The 13,392-nt window shown below is 42.1% G+C and overlaps 1 non-coding gene and 1 pseudogene across 1 annotated transcript; both read left to right on the forward strand.

The window, feature by feature from the left end:
* The first annotated feature begins 371 nt into the window (after positions 1-371).
* On the forward strand, positions 372-443 carry Trnaw-cca (transfer RNA tryptophan (anticodon CCA)). Its single transcript has one exon. It is a non-coding gene; the product is annotated as a tRNA-Trp (tRNA).
* Positions 444-12,707: 12,264 nt separating this feature from the next.
* Positions 12,708-12,825, forward strand: LOC126163433 (5S ribosomal RNA; annotated as a pseudogene).
* Positions 12,826-13,392: the final 567 nt, after the last annotated feature.

Consider the following 13,392-nt stretch of genomic DNA (forward strand, 5'->3'; position numbering starts at 1 on the left):
GATCTTGGCGTGTAAATAAATAAGTAAAAAAACAACACTGGATTGTTATAAGAGCAGCTCATAATGGAATTATTCTCCGTTAGGTTCAGTGTCTTGAGAGCTTCTATGCACAATTTGACATTTATCATTATCTGATGGCAGAAGCATAATGTTCAGCCTATGTCGAATTACACCCGAGTACCGCAAAGGTTTCCACCATTTAGAAAAATGTTGTAGCTGATCGACATCTCAACTTCATGAATCATCTTTGGCATAGCCTCTATTTCATTTTACATTGTTTAACTTCATTTTAAAGAATGATATATATTTTAGTAGGCATTTTTAAAGGGTTTTTCGAAGATGTTTTTCCGGTGTGTAAAGTACTGGCAACTGACTCCGTGGCGCAACGGTAGCGCGTCTGACTCCAGATCAGAAGGTTGCGTGTTCAAATCACGTCGGGGTCAAATTATTTTTATTGTTTCCAGAGTCTACAATTACAATGCATGTAATAGGTCAGGAACAAATCTGACATAATATTGGTACTACTACTTTTCACTAAGTACAGTTCTTAAAAAAAAAATTTTGTGTAGAGTCTGCTGTTATGTTACATGTAATAGTGGAAATGCACGGTTAGGAAAGGTTTGTATACCATCACTAAAATGAGCAATGAAAGCATACCATAAAATGAAAAAAATGAAAAAATCCACTGGTGAAAATGTACAATCACTGGCCACTGTTAGTGGATGTGTGCAATAGAAGATTATTGAAGGTGAGTTCGGCATGGATTTAATTGTGGTCAGTTGGTTATTGTTGCAGTGCAGCTATGTTGGAATCAGTGAAGTCATTTATCAGCAAGGTTATGTGACTAAAATCTGGACGGAAGAGGGACGGCAACGACTACAAGCTTTCGAAGAGATATTAAACGCTCGAGGTGAATGGAATAACGAAATTACGAGTACTCGTACGAACTGTTCCTGAAGAAGGCTAGATTAAGTACTGTATGTATTACGTTTATCGTGAAGAACAGTATGATATTATGTACGATGCTCACGTAACGAGAGGTCACAGTGGACGCGACCGAATGGTAAAGGCAAAGTACCATAATGAAACATACAGAGATGTTCAGAATTATCTTAGCTTATGCGAGGCTTGTTTACGAAAAACAAAAAGGTCAGAAGAAAGGAGTAGTAGTGAGGTCCATGTTGTTCAAATAATTAAATTCCAGATGTCAAGTTGATCTCATTGACTTACAACTGCCTCCAAATGGAGACTATAAATTCACTAAATTCGCTGTTCTCAGGCCACAGTAGTCCAACACAGATGACGAGATATGCGATATCACTGATATTTTTACGTTGTTAGGCGCTCCCTCAGAATTGCGGTCGAACATTGGGCGAGAGTTGGCCACCAAAATAATGAGCATTTTAACTGAACTACAGCCCAGTTTTAAGATTGTGCACGCTAAACCTAGACATGACCTGAGCCAAGGCAGTGTAGAGTGAGCAAATCAAGGGGTAGAGGTAGACTATACGCTAACTACATGGATTCAGGAGCACAACACCACAGAATGGAGCCGTGCACTAAGATTTGTAAAGTTAACGAAGAATAGCACTGTACATTTTGGAATTAAAAAGCCCCCATACGAAGCGATGTCTGGAGGCACTCCTAAAGATGGTCTGTCTTCATCGAGTTTATCTCCTGAAGCAATGGCGAACGTTCACTCTGAGGACGACCTCGAAAATATAATTAATCAAGTGAGTGTTAGCACTGAGAAGACAATGGTCATAGCAAATCTCCAGTGCAAGAGGGTAACAGAAGAGGAACGGAGGTTGAGAACAGAAAAACTGTGTTCCAGACAATAATGAGCAATACCTGACTGATTCAGAGGCGTCACCTCGTGATATTAAAAGACACAGGACTGAGAGGTACAAGTGCTTAAAAGAATAAGCACAAAGAGTGCAGCAGAGCTCCGACTGTCGTTTGCTACGCGTGGAAAGAGTATATACAGACTGAGTTCCAGGACTTGATCGAGGAAGAGGAGATTCAAGGTCGACATTGGGTGTCGTTCTCTAGACAATGGGTAATGGCTTCTACCGAATCGGGATGAGAGAGGATGTGCCGCGCCGGCTGCATGCAAGATAATAAATTGATTGTTTTTAAACATACGAGATACGACTGTGACTATGACTGCGACAGTTTGTTCTAGGTCCCAGTTCAGTACTTGCCCTGGAATAATCTCAGAGGAGGAATTACAACAAAGAAAACTGATGCCCTAAGGGCAGCTGCGATTATGGCAAGCGGCGAGGGATTCTTCGATTGCAACTGCCCATGTCCGACTCTGAGATGCTTTTGCAAAAGAAAAATGTGTTGTGCAACTCTAAGTGCAGAGGTGCATGTCCTTGCTGCAATAAATGAATTTTATATAAGATGACTGTTTTCAAATTGCAGCTTACAAATTGCAAGTTTCGAAATATGATTGTGGTTTGTTACTGCAGCAATATGAAATTGTATGTAATATGACTATGTATTCAAACTGCAGTTCACAATGTGCAGCTTTCGAAATATGATTGTGTTGTGTTATTGCAGCAACATGAAATTTTATATGACTGTGTTCAAATTCCAGCTCACAAAATGCAACTTTGCAACTACAGTCCACATTAGTTACCTCTTGGCAACGACAATACAGGCTGCCTTCACTAGCGATGGTGCACTACCCCTAGTGAATGTGTATTGTTTGGCAAAACTGGAATCAACAATTGACTTTCACTACTGGGATCAATGAAGATACACCATCACCAGTGATGGCATACCTTCCGTAAAACTTCCACTTCTGCTACAAAATACACATAAGTAAGTCGGCAGCAAAGCGAAGACTGTGATTTAAAGTTGTACAAGTTATGAATATTGTATTGTGAATGATGAACCTGAAACAGAAATAGCTTTTACAGTCACAAAATAATCCTGCTAACTGAGATCCTACCTTGTTCCAGCGTATTAACTGGCCTACACGATTTCCTAATACTTTTCCTGAACATCCTAAACGCAACAGCAAGTAGCCTACCACGACACTAATTCAGGCCAGTGATGTTAAATAAAGCATTTACTATTACCGACGTTTTTATGCATGTGAAACCTGGGCATCAGTGGGTTACCTGGGAAGAAATATAAGATTGTTTGCAAGAATTTTTTGGTGGAATCTAAATGTGCATTGAAGGTGGTCGTGAAAAAAATGGTAACGACTTAAATGGAACGTAAGGCACCCAGAGCAGTACCACTCTATAGTTCTTGTCAAAGTGGATGCAATGCATTTCGAGCATTTTGTTTTTAGTACTAGAATAATGAAACCAAATAGTGTACAATCTAGTAATTTATTAGATTCCCTGTACACCTGACCGTCATGTTAGTGAGAGTACACTGGTGAAGCCAGTAGGATGTCTTTCAAATGTGTAACTCCTTAAAGAAAATAAAACATGAAATTCGTCAGAAGGTTCAGTCATTCACACAATTGGTTTTCATTTATATGACTCTGAAGAAGAGCCTTCAACCACTGCAAAAGAACGAATAAACAAATATAAAGAAATGTAACCGTAATGTCTATCACATGATGGGGTTGATACAACTGTGCTATCTGAACGCATCTCTGGCTCAAAGGATTGGATCGATTTACCAAGCTAAAAGCAAATACCTCAAAGAATCAATCTGATACTGCTTTTGTTTTCTTCCGATGTCTAGCAAACGTATCCCACTTTTAGATGACTTAGTTCGACCAGCAGAAAGCATCGCCTATTGAGGGTAACCCCAGTTAACAACGTACTTCTAAATTTTTATGGCTAAATGTGAGATTATGTGTACTGCTTGTCTGCAATGACTCTCACATTTGTCGTAATATCAGCACTTCGAAAGTCTCTGCAAGTGCACGTCTGAAAACATCAAAACTGTTTATCCAGGAAGGGAGACGCTTTTCTCCTTTATACTCTTGTTGTTGTTGTTGTGGTCTTCAGTCCTGAGACTGGTTTCATGCAGCTCTCCATGCTACTCTATCCTGTGCAAGCTTCTCCATCTCCCAGTACCTACTGCAACCTACATCCTTCTGAATCTGATTAGTGTATTCATCTCTTGGTCTCCCTCTACGATTTTTACCCTCCACGCTGCCCTCCAATACTAAACTGGTGATCCCTTGATGCCTCAGAACATGTCCTACCAACCGATCCCTTCTTCTGGTCAAGTTGTGTCACAAACTTCTCTTCTCCCCAATCCTATTCAACACTTCCTCATTAATTATGTGATCTACCCATCTAATCTTCAGCATTCTTCTGTAGCACCACATTTCGAAAGCTTCTATTCTCTTCTTGTCCAAACTATTTATCGTCCATGTTTCACTTCCACACTCCATACAAATACTTTCAGAAATGACTTCCTGACACTTAAATCTATACACGATGTTAACAAATTTCTCTTCTTCAGAAACGCTTTCCTTGCCATTGCCAGTCCACATTTTATATCCTCTCTACTTCGACCACCATCAGTTATTTTGCTCCCCAAATAGCAAAACTCCTTTACTACTTTAAGTGTCTCATTTCCTAATCTAATTCCCTCAGCATCACCCGACTTAATTCGACTACATTCCATTATCCTCTTTTTGCTTTTGTTGATGTTCATCTTATATCCTCCCTTCAAGACACTATCCATTCCGTTCAACTGTTCTTCCAAGTCCTTTGCTGTCTCTGACAGAATTACAATGTCATCGGCGAACGTCAAAGTTTTTATTTCTTCTCCATGGATTTTAGTACCTACTCCGAATTTTTCTTTTGTTTCCTTTACTGCTTGCTCAATATACAGACTGAATAACATCGGTGAGAGGCTACAACCCTGTCTTACTCCCTTCCCAACCACTGCTTCCCTTTCATGTCCCTCGAGTCTTATAACTGCCATCTGGTTTTTGTACAAATTGTACATAACCTTTCGCTCCCTGTATTTTACCCCTGCCACCTTTAGAATTTGAAAGAGAGTATTCCAGTCAACATTGTCAAAAGCTTTCTCTAAGTCTACAAATGCTAGAAACGTAGGTTTGCCTTTCCGTATTCTTTCTTCTAAGATAAGTCGTAAGATCAGTATTGCCTCACGCGTTCCAGTATTTCTACGGAATCCAAACTGATCTTCCCCGAGGTCGGCTTCTACTAGTTTCTCCATTCGTCTGTAAAGAATTCGTGTTAGTATTTTGCAGCTGTGGCTTATTAAACTGATTGTTCGGTAATTTTCACATCTGTCAACACCTGCTTTCTTTGGGATTGGAATTATTATATTCTTCTTGAACTTCTTGAAGTCTGAGGGTATTTCGCCTGTTTCATACATCTTGCTCACCAGATGGTAGAGTTTTGTCAGGACTGCCTCTCCCAAGGCCGTCAGTAGTTCCAATGGAATGTTGTCTACTCCGGGGGCCTTGTTTCAACTCAGGTCTTTCAGTGCTCTGTCAAACGCTTCACGCAGTATCGTATCTCCCATTTCATCTTCATCTACATCCTCTTCCATTTCCATAATATTGCCCTCAAGTACATCGCCGTTGTATATACTCCTTCCACCTTTCTGCTCTCCCATCTGGTTCTCTTATCTCCAAAAGTCTCTTTAATTTTCCTGTAGGCAGTATCTATCTTACCCCTCGTGAGATAAGCTTCTACATCCCTACATTTGTCCTCTAGCCATCCCTGCTTAGCCATTTTGCACTTCCTGTCGATCTCATTTTTGAGACGTTTGTATTCCTTTTTGCCTGCTTCATTTACTGCATTTTTATATTTTCTCCTTTCATCAATTAAATTCAATATTTCTTCTGTTACCCAAGGATTTCTACTAGCCCTCGTCTTTTTACCTACTTGATCCTCTGCTGCCTTCACTACTTCTTCCCTCAAAGCTATCCATTCTTCTTCTACTGTATTTCTTTCCCCCATTCCTGTCAATGGTTCCCTTATGCTCTCCCTGAAACTCTGTACAACCTCTGGTTCTTTCAGTTTATCCAGGTCCCATCTCTTTAAATTCCCACCTTTTTGCAGTTTCTTCAGTTTTAATCTACAGGTCATAACCAATAGATTGTGGTCAGAGTCCATATCTGCACCTGGAAATGTCTTACAATTTAAAACCTGGTTCCTAAATCTCTGTCTTAAGCCGGCCGAAGTGGCCGCGCGGTTCTGGCGCTGCAGTCTGGAACCGCGAGACCGCTACGGTCGCAGGTTCGAATCCTGCCTCGGGCATGGATGTGTGTGATGTCCTTAGGTTAGTTAGGTTTAACTAGTTCTAAGTTCTAGGGGACTAATGACCTCAGCAGTTGAGTCCCATAGTACTCAGAGCCATTTGAACCATTTTTTTCTCTGTCTTACCATTATATAATCTATCTGATACCTTTTAGTATCTCCAGGGTTCTTCCATGTATACAACCTTCTTTCATGCGCTTAAGTAACTATAATTTCTTCTACTGACAATTTATTTTTTGTACACACGAGACAACAATGCTATGACCTGTACTATCCCACTTATCTTCCAGAGGCATAAATTAATTTTGCAGCATCATATCTCGATATTATTTAATTTTGCAGCTCGCATTGTCCACTTTCTCGTGTCAGACACTTAAAAATTCGGACTTCATTAACGAAAACAAATTTATCGAATGACTATGTATGCCTACCGAAAATCAAGTGTACTTCCTCACGTTACTCAATGTCATGCAGCGATACTTGGCAATTTCCAGTGTCATGAAGAGCCTGTTCAACAAAGTTTCTTACGAATGCTTTACCAGCCATCGCAAACTATTACATGTAAGTACTAGAGATATGTAATTATTGTCGTACTGTATGGATGTATTAGGCTGGTGCGTAAGTTCGTAGCGTTTTTGCTTTGAATGTTGGTATTCCGGTTGCTATGGGTTTATTTATCGATTGACATTTTTTATTTGACTTTACATTTTTTCATTTGGAGATAGTGAGTGAAACTGTGGACGCTAGAAAATGGAGTGTAAAGTGGAAAAATCGAAACATTTTCGACCTATCTTGTGTTTGAGTTCAATAGAGAGGCGACGGCAGCGGAGGTAGCGAGAAGCATTTGTACTGTGTATGCCGACAGAGCACGGGAAGAAAATGGTTTTCTCGCTGTAAGGAGGATCGTGTTGTCATTAGTGACACTCCACACTCAGGAAACCCTTCCAGGCTTGATGACGATAGTTTAAACGCATTAATGCACAATGATCCGTGCCAGAGTAATCCAGAACTGGTAAATGTGATGAAATGCGCTCATTCTACCATCGTGTGACATTTGCATGCAACGGGGAAGTACGGGTGTACGGTGACTGCATACTTTACGCCAAAATCACGAAAGTCAGTGGATCACCATATGTGCATCTCTGCCTGCTCGTCGGCAATTGGCACGTGAACAACACCGACCGTTCCTATCCTGTGTCGTTACTGGTGGCGAGAAACGATGTCTTTATGCTATCATAAGGAAAAGAAAGGAGTGGCTGAGCCCAAAAAAAGGTGCAATTTCCGTACGAAGAGCTGTGTGCATCCACAGAAGATAATGTCAGGCATTTGGTGGAACAGCAACGGTATGGTGTTCTACGAACTGCTTCCCCGATGCTGACATAGAGTCAACAACCGTGACGGCTTGCAGACGCATTCCAAGAACAACGACCAGGAAGACTGTGTGAAGTGTGCTACTCCATAACAACGCCCGCCCACATTCTGCTAGACTCACAAAAAACACTGTTCAGGAGTTGGGCAGGGAAGTCATTCTGCACCCATCTTATTCATCTAATATTGCTCCGTCAGATTTTCACTTTTCCGTTCTCTATAGAATAACCTTCAAGGAACTTCCTTTCTGGGTGCGCTCCACACAAGGGTCGACGAGTTCTTTGCTTCAAAACCATGTGATTTTTACAGTCGCGGAATCGAAAAGTAACCCCTGTCTTGGCAAACTGTTGTGTAAATAGCGAAGAAGAATATATTACTGATGACTAAAGCCTATGTTATGTGTATCTGTTGTGTTTATTAAACCTATGCAAAAACGCTAAGAACTTATTTATTTTTATTTTATTTATTGCCAAATTATAGACCTGTTACCTGATGTTTAAAACAGGTCGTACATCTTACAATTTTCGTTTTTCATCTTTTTACAGTTTTCTTTCCTTTTGTTTTATCTACAACATTTACAAAGAATGATTCAAGTGATGATGATGATGTTTGGTTTGTGGGGCGCTCAACGGCGTGGTTATCAGCGCCCGTACAATTACTCAGTCTTTGCTCAGTCCAATTTCGCCACTTTCCTGGATGACGATGAAATGATGAGGACAACACAAACACCCAGTCATCTCGAGGCAGGTGAAAATCCCTGACCCCGCCGGGAATCGAACCCGGGACCCCGGCCGAATGATTCAAAATAACAATAATTTGAGGTTGAAATATAAATAAAATTTTGTTGTTTTTAAGAAGAATATAAAAAGAAGATAGGATAGATGAGAGATTTGTTAGTACCATCACCGAGTGTAACTGACGGTGAATACCTCGGAATGGTTTCATCGAGCCGTTGACCGCCAGTCACACACACACACACACAAATGGTTATTAGTAGAGAAATAATGTTTCTTATCCTATTTGTTACTTACCGTATGTGTTAACTACATTAGGTGCGCATACATGTACAGCATTTGGTGTTTTCTTGGCTAGATTACCAGCAATTTGCTTATTTACTGTCACATTTCAGCTTCCTCCTCCTGTTCCTCCTCATTGTAACTATTTTCGCTGTCACTGGGGGTATCGCTGTCCATCCTCTGGAGATTTCTGTTACGCTGCACGTAGGCATGTCTGTGATGTCGTGTCCGCATATACTCTTCATGTGTTGTTTTTGAAATACTGTTTGTCAGTGCGTTTAATTGTGCCCATTGTTCTTCGTCTCTTATTGCTGTGTATATATCTATGTCTGTATCTGTGTAATCTAAGTGTAGTGTATGTCTATTGTTCGCGTATTGCCCGCACAAAAAGCCAGTGTGTTCTGGGGAACCTTCTTCCCCGCATGTGCATGTAGGTGTCTGCCTCAGACTCACACGGTTTAAGTGCGTGGGATAAGGTCCGTGCCCGGTTAAGAAATGTACCATACCGCGGCTGGGCTCGATATGTCTCATTCTCAACCGCTCCCTTATGTCAGGGAGGAAGTCGTGCAGTCTACGTCCCTTATCACTTACATCCCACTCACCTTGCCATGTATCCAAACGCCAACTTTTAAGGTGACGTATCGTCTCTATGGGCACACCGGTTATTGTGTGTACCTTATCTAGTCTCCCCACCTTTAACCAGTACCTTGCAGCTCTGTATTTGATCGTGATATCTATGGGGCATATTCCGAGCACCACACACAGTGCATCCGCTGAGGTGGTACCGAAGGCTCCAGATAGCCTAAGTAGGACACTTCTCTATCCCTCGTCTGACGGATGCTTTGTTGGTGACGACGTTCAGTCTATGTGCCCACGTGCTAGCTGCAAAGCTGAGTACTGATTCGAAGAGCGCACAGTGGTATGTACGTATGACTGGTAGAGGTAGTTTGTACTGTTTTGAATTTAGACTCACCAGTTTGTGGAGTATTTTTTCTGCTTTGTCTGTTGTTAGCCTTATGTGTTCGTGGAAATTCAATTTTTCATCTGTGTGTACCCCAAGATAGCGCGTAATGCGTGCTCGTTTGATGTTTGTGTCCCCAATTTTAACCGAAGTATTCCTTTGGAGTGATCTGCTAAGAACATGCACCAGGTGATAGTAAAAGCAAAGACAAAGATTGCCACAGTGGCCATAGACGGGTCAATCAGGGCCGAACGAAAGGCGTGTCCTCCTCAGCCAAGGTCCCTGAATGCGGTATGGAGGGGTGTGGTGTCAGCAAACTACTCTCCATGCCGCAGTCGGATTTGCAGACATTAGAGCCTCTACTTTTTTCCGCCCGAGGCTGAGTTGATACCGTTTCAGTCCTCCAACCAAGTGAAATCCCTGGCAGTACCAGGAAGCGAACTCCTGTCCTCTGCATGGCGGGCATCTACTCTGACCAATCAGCTGCGGAAGCGGATGTGTGGACATAGTGGGGCTAGATAACAATGTGGAAACACATTGGCACTGTCGTGTTAAAGATTTCCGCCGTTATATTGAACGCCTTTCGTTCGGCCCTGATTGACCCGTCTATGGCCACAGTGGCAGCCTTTGTCTTTGCTTTTACTATCACCTGGTGCATAATTTCTTAGCGTGTTTTGTAGTTGCCACGTTATAAGAGTACCTCATCCTCCATGCTTCTCTAGGAAAAAAAAAAGGAACAGTCTGCAAATGCCAAACTTTTCGCAATAAACTCCGATCTGAATTCTCAGGTGTGTAAACTAAGCTGTGCGTTGGTAACTAAAATGGTTTGGAATGAGTTTTGTATCAACGATCATGTTATCAATACCTAGAACAATTTAACAATGTCGAAATATTATTTACGGCAAAAGTCACCTCAATTCTTTATTCGCATTTTTCCAGAACTTCTACGACCAATACACACGGTATATTCCGGACAAAAAAAGATTAGGCATTGACGAGTACCACATCTACGTCACAAGTACGACCATTTGGGTATCAACAGAAATTTGTGATTGGATTGAGATTTTTTCGTAGAGAGGACGCAGCATGTTATCTCGGATGAAAAGTCATCGACAGATGTAGAAGGAACTTCAGGTGTGCCCCAGGCAAGTGTGCTGAGACCCTTGCTGTTCATGTTACATATTAATGACTTTGCTGACAATATTGATAGAAACCTCACACTTTTTGGAGATGATGCAGTTATCTACCGTACAGATTGAATGAATCCACACCCGAGAAAGCCTGCTTACAAAGTTCCAAGAACTGGCTTTAAATGATGACCCTAGGAATATAATACAACCACTAGCTATCACTCAAACAGGGATCGTAAGGATAAGATTCGATTAATTGCAGCACAAACACAGGCATTTAAACAACCATTCTTCCCACGCTCAATACCTGAATGGAACGGGAAGAAACCCTAATAACTGATACAATGGGACGTATGTGCCATGCACTTCACAGTAGTCTGCGGAGTATAGATGTTCATTTATTGCCTATTAATGAAAGGAAAGTCATATGAAGCTGTTAGATGTGTAACACAATGCTGGCCGCTGTGGCCGAGCGGTTCTAGGTGTTTCAGTCCGGAGCCGCGCTGCTGCTACGGTCGCAGGTTTGAATCCTGCCTCGGGCATGGATGTGTGTGATGTCCTTAGGTTGGTGAGGTTTAAGTAGTTCTAAGTCTAGGGGACTGATGACCTCAGATGTTAAGTCCCATAGTGCTTGGAGCCATTTGAATTTGTAACACAATGTGCGTCTTTCTTTTACCAGAACTATCCCCAGCAACGTGTTTTATGCAGATCAGAGTGTCGTTTAATTAATTAATAATCAATTCCTTACAAAATATTACAGACGTCTCAAAACACATATATTGGCTTCGTCGACTTCGAAAAAGTATTTGACAGGCTAGCCGGGCGACAGCTTTTTGAGATGCTGGGAGAGAATGGCATAAAGTACAGGGCTATTACAAATGATTGAAGCGATTTCATAAATTCACTGTACCTCCATTCATTGACATATGGTCACGACACACTACAGATACGTAGAAAAACTCATAAAGTTTTGTTCGGCTGAAGCCGCACTGCAGGTTTCTGCCGTCAGAACACTCGAGAGCGCAGTGAGACAAAATGGCGACAGGAGCCGAGAAAGCGTATGTCGTGCTTGAAATGAACTCACATCAGTCAGTCATAACAGTGCAACGACACTACAGGACGAAGTTCAACAAAGATCCACCAACTGCTAACTCCATTCGGCGATGGTATGCGCAGTTTAAAGCTTCTGGATGCCTCTGTAAGGGGAAATCAACGGGTCGGCCTGCAGTGAGCGAAGAAACGGTTGAACGCGTGCGGGCAAGTTTCACGCGTAGCCCGCGGAAAATTGCCTCATGCCACAACTGGAGACCGACAGCGCCGACTTCATCTTTCAACGGGATGGTGCTCCACCCCACTTCCATCATGATGGTCGGCATTTCTTAAACAGGAGATTGGAAAACCGATGGATCGGTCGTGGTGGAGATCATGATCAGAAATTCATGTCATGGCCTCCACGCTCTCCCGACTTAACCCCATGCGATTTCTTTCTGTGGGGTTATGTGAAAGATTCAGTGTTTAAACCTCCTGTACCAAGAAACGTGCCAGAACTGCGAGCTCGCATCAACGATGCTTTCGAACTCATTGATGGGGACATGCTGCGCCGAGTGTGGGAGGAACTTGATTATCGGCTTGATGTCTGCCGAATCACTAAAGGGGCACATATCGAACATTTGTGAATGCCTAAAAAAAAACTTTTTGAGTTTTTGTACGTGTGTGCAAAGCATCTTGAAAATATCTCAAATAATAAAGTTATTGTAGAGCTGTGAAATCGCTTCAGTCATTTGTAATAACCCTGTATAAGGACGGAAGAGTAGTGCAGAGACAGTTTAAAGAATAGGTGGGTATGATAAGATGTGGAGAATATCAATAAAAGCTAATTTATCACGATGGACATCAGGACTGCTAACTCTCTCCTGTCTTCTTCAATGGGTATATTCAGAGTGCAATACATGAAGTTATGGAGAAACTAGGAACTACAGGAGGAATTTAATTAACGGCAAGAAAACAGACAGCCAACGTCCTTGCCGCAGTGGTAACACCGGTTCCCGTCAGATCACCGAAGTTAAGCGCTGTCGGACCGGGCTAGCGCTTGGATGGGTCACCATCCGATGTGCCGGGCGCTGTTGGCAAGCGGGATGCACCTAGCCCTTGTGAGGCAAACTGAGGAGCTACTTGACTGAGAAGTAGCGGCTCCGATCTTGGAAACTGACTTACGGCCGGGAGAGCGGTGTGCTGACCACATGCCCCTCCATATCCAGTGACGCCTGTGGTCTGAGCATGACACGGCGGCCGAGCGGTACCTTTGGGCCTTCATGGCCTGTTCGAGAGGAGTTAAGAAAACAGACATGTTGAGATTCGTCGTCGCTGTGTTACGTGAAGCTGCGATGCTGTACCAAATGGAAACCATCATTAGCTTTTTTACAACATAAAAATTAATGAAGGTAAAACAAAAAAACTTGGTAGTAAATAGACAAAAGCATGTTGCACAATGCTCACTTAACAATGAGCGATTGGAGACCATAGAATCCTTTACCTATCTAGGAAGTAAAATCAGACGTAAGATCAAGCAAGGATATTTCAAGCTTAATCCAGAAGGCAAAATCAGCTTTCAACAACAGAAGAAATCTTTTCACATGCCGCTGCAGAGACAAACATTTCAGAAAAGAACACTCGGACACGTTTGTTTGCTGCTGCAC

Source organism: Schistocerca cancellata, chromosome 2 (genome assembly GCF_023864275.1).
Source record: "Schistocerca cancellata isolate TAMUIC-IGC-003103 chromosome 2, iqSchCanc2.1, whole genome shotgun sequence".
Classification (NCBI taxonomy): Eukaryota; Metazoa; Arthropoda; class Insecta; order Orthoptera; family Acrididae; genus Schistocerca; species Schistocerca cancellata.